Raw genomic sequence first — 4344 nt, forward strand, 5'->3', positions numbered from 1 at the left:
CTCAACCTCATGGTTATGGCCTTGTACTCTTCTCTAGTATTAACCTCAGTACTATTGGGGAGAGTGTCAGGAGGGATCTCAAGGATCATCTTGCTCAGTTGACCAACTTGTACCTCCAAGTTTCTAATGGAGGACTGATGAGCAGATATTTTATACGCTTTTTGGGATTGTTTTAACATAGTTTTTAGTATGACTTAGTTAGTTTTTAGTATATTTTTATTAGTTTTTAATTAAAAATCACATTTCTAGACTTTACTATGAGTTTGTGTGTTTTTCTGTGATTTCAGGTACTTTATGGCTGAAATTGAGGGACTTGAGCAAAAATCTGATACAGAGGCTGAAGAAGGACTGCAGATGCTGTTGGATTCTGACCTCCCTGCACTCAACGTGGATTTTCTGGAGCTACAAGAGTCCAAATGGCGTGCTCTCAACTGCTTTGGAAAGTAGACATCCAGGACTTTCCAGCAATATATAATCGTCCATACTTTGCCCGAGTTTAGATGACGCAAACTGGCATTCAACTCTAGCTTCCTGCCCTATTCTGGAGTTAAACGCCAGAAACAGGTTGCAAATCAGAATTAAACGCCAGAAACAGGTTATAACCTGGCGTTTAACTCCAAAAGAAGTCTCTACACATGAAAGCTCAATGCTCAGCCCAAGCACACACCAAGTGGGCCCAGGAAGTGGATTTCTGCATCATTTACTTATTTCTGTAACCCTAGCTACTAGTTTAGTATAAAAACTACTTTTAGTGAATTATTTCACATCTTTGATTAGTCTTATGCTATCTTAGACCTTTATGGAGGCTGGCCATTCGGCCATAACTGGACCTTCATCACTTATGTATTTTCAACGGTAGAATTTCTACACACCATAGATTAAGGTGTGGAGCTCTGCTGTTCCTCATGAATTAATGCAAAGTACTATTGTTTTTCTATTCAACTCAAGCCTATTTCTTCTCTAAGATATCCATCGCACACAAGAACATGATGAATGTGATGATTATGTGACGCTCATCATCATTCTCACTTATGAACGCGTGCCTGATAAACACTTCCGTTCTACATGCAAACAAGCTTGAATGCGTATCTCTTAGCCTCCTGATCGTGAGATCAGAGTCTTCGTGGTATAGGCTAGAATTATTGGCGGCCATTATTGATATCCGGAAAGTCTAAACCTTGTCTGTGGTATTCCGAGTAGGATCTGGGAAGGGATGGCTGTGACGAGCTTCAAACTCGTGAGTGCTAGGCATAGTGACAGATGCAAAAGGATTACTGAATCCTATTCCAGTATGATCGAGAACCGACAGATGATTAGCCGTGCGGTGACAGTGCATTTTGGACCATTTTCACTGAGAGGACGGGATGTAGCCATTGACAACGGTGATGCCCAACATAAGCTTGCCATAGAAAGGAGTATGAAGGATTGGATGAATGCAGTAGAAAAGCAGAGATTCAGAAGGAACAATGCATCTCCATACGCTTATCTGAAATTCTCACTAATGAATTATATAAGTATCTCTATCTTTATTTTACGTTTTATTTATCTTTTAATTATTAAAACTTTATAACCATTTGAATCCGCCTGACTGAGATTTACAAGGTGACCATAGCTTGCTTCAAGCCGACAATCTCCGTGGGATCGACCCTTACTCACGTAAGGTTTATTACTTGGACAACCCAGTGCACTTGCTGGTTAGTTGTGCGAAGTTGTGACAAAGAACTAAAATTATGAACGTGCGCATGAAGTTTTTAGCACCGTTACCAAGGAATGAACGATCACGATTTCGTGCACCAAGTTTTTGGCGCTGTTGCCAGGGATTGTTCGAGTTTGGACAACTGACGGTTCATCTTGTTGCTCAGATTAGGTAATTTTATTTTAATTTTAAGCTTTTTATTTCTTATTTTCGAAAAATACAAAAAAAAATTTCTTCTTTTTTGTTTTTCCCGAAATAATTTTCGAAAAAGCCAAAATATTCTTATAAAATAATAAAAAAACCAAAAATTTTATGTTTCTTGTTTGAGTCTAGTGTCAATTTGTAAGTTTGGTGTCAATTGCATCTTTTTAATTTGTCTTAAAATCTTTGAAAATTCATGCATGTGTTCTTCATGATCTTCAAGTTGTTCTTGATGATTTCTATGTTTGATCTTTAATTTTTCTTGTTTTGTGTCTTTTCTTGTTTTTCATATGCATTTTCAATTTGTTAGTGTCTAAAGTTTGAAAATGTCTAAGTTTGGTGTCTTGCATGTTTTTCTTTTCTTAAAAATTTTCTAAAATAAGTCTTGATGTTCATCTTGATCTTCAAAGTGTTCTTGGTATTCATTTTGACATTCAAAGTGTTCTTGCATGCATTAGTTGTTTTGATTCATAATTTCTATATTTTGTGTCAATTTTGTATTTTTCTCTTTCATCATTAAAAATTTAAAAATCAAAAAAATATCTTTCCCTTTTTCTTCTCATAAATTTCGAAATTTTGGTTTGATTTAGTCAAAAAGTTTTAAAATTTAGTTGTTTCTTGCTAATCAAGTCAAAATTTCAATTTAGAAATTCTACCATTTTCAAATCTTTTTCAAAAATCAAATCTTTTTCAATTTTTTTATATATATTTTCAAAAATTTTTAAAATTAATTTTTAAAATCTTTTTCTTATTTTTACTTCATATTTTCAAATTTATTACTAACATTTAATATTTTGATTCAAAAATTTCAAGTTGTTACTTGCCTATTAAGAAAGGTTCAATCTTTAAAATTTTAAAATCATATTTTTTTGTTTCTTGTTAGTCAAGTAATCAACTTTAATTTTCAAAATCAAATCTTTTTAAATTTCCTTTTCAAATCTTTTTCAAAATATCTTTCAATCATATCTTTTTCAATTTTAATTTCAAAATCTTTTTCTAACTTCTTATCTTTTCAAAATTGATTTTCAAATCTTTTTCAATTAACCATTTGACTTTTTGTTTGATTTTAAAAGTTTTCTGTTTTAATCATATCTTTTTCAAAACTACCTAACTACCTTTCTCTCTCCAATTTTCGAAAATTACTAACCTCTTTTTCAAAATTACTTTTCATTAACTAATTGTTTTAAATTTCATTTTAATTTTATTTTGCTTCTTAATTTCGAATTTTAACTAATATTTAAAATAAAAACAAAAATATTTTCCTTTTATTTTAATTTAAAATTCAAACCCTCTCTCCCTCTCTGTGTTCGAATTCTTCATCTTCTCTTTTCTTCATTCTACTCTTCTATTCTTCTACTCACATAAAGGAATCTCTATACTGTGACATAGAGGATTCCTCTTCTTTTCTATTCTCTTCTTTTTCATATGAGCAGGAACAAGGATAAGAACATTCTTGCTGAAGCCGACCCTAAACCTGAAAGGACTCTGAAGAGAAAGCTAAGGGAAGCTAAGGCACAACTCTCTGGAGAGGACCTAACAGAAATTTTCGAAAAAGAAGGAGACATGGCCAAACCTAATAACAATGGTAGAGATGCAAGAAAGATGCTTGGTAACTTTATTGCACCCTCTTCTAACTTCTATGGAAGAAGCATCTCACTTCCTGCAATTGGAGCAAACAACTTTGAGCTTAAGCCTCAATTAGTTTCTCTAATGCAACAGAACTGCAAGTTTCATGGACTTCCAATGGAAGATCCTCATCAATTTTTAGCTGAATTCTTGCAAATCTGTGACACTGTCAAGACCAATGGAGTTGATCCCGAGGTCTACAGGCTTATGCTTTTCCCTTTGGTTGTAAGAGACAGAGCTAGAACATGGTTGGATTCACAACCTAAGGATAGCCTGAACTCTTGGGATAAGTTGGTCAGTGCTTTCCTGGCCAAATTCTTTCCTCCTCAAAAGATGAGCAAGCTTAGAGTGGAAATCCAAACCTTCAGACAGAAGGAAGGAGAATCCCTCTATGAAGCTTGGGAAAGATATAAGCAACTGATCAAAAGGTGTCCTACTGACATGCTTCCATAATGGAGCATCAAAAGTATATTCTATGATAGTCTGTCTGAGTTGTTAAAAATGTCATTGGACCATTCTGCAGGAGGATCTCTTCACGTGAAAACCCCTGCAAAAGCTCAGGAACTCATTGAAATAGTTGCGAATAACCAGTTCATGTACACCTCTGAGAGGAATCCTGTGAACAATGGGACGCCTCAGAAGAAGGGAGTTCTTGAAATTGATACTCTGAATGCCATATTGGCTCAGAATAAAATATTGACTCAGCAAGTCAATATGATTTCTCCAGAGTCTGAATGGATTGCAAGCTGCATCCAACAGTACTAAAGAGGCATCTTCTGAAGAAGAAGCTTATGATCCTGAGAACCCTGCAATAGCAGAGG

The 4344-nt window shown here is 34.5% G+C and overlaps 1 non-coding gene across 1 annotated transcript; it reads right to left on the reverse strand.

Annotated features, from left to right (window-relative positions):
* Nucleotides 1-3862: 3862 nt before the first annotated feature.
* On the reverse strand, nt 3863-3970 carry LOC148564575 (small nucleolar RNA R71). The gene has a single exon (XR_015885155.1). It is a non-coding gene; the product is annotated as a small nucleolar RNA R71 (small nucleolar RNA).
* Nucleotides 3971-4344: the final 374 nt, after the last annotated feature.

The sequence above is a fragment of the Arachis ipaensis genome, chromosome B5, assembly GCF_059453495.1.
Source record: "Arachis ipaensis isolate K30076 ecotype BB chromosome B5, ASM5945349v1, whole genome shotgun sequence".
NCBI lineage: Eukaryota > Viridiplantae > Streptophyta > Magnoliopsida > Fabales > Fabaceae > Arachis > Arachis ipaensis.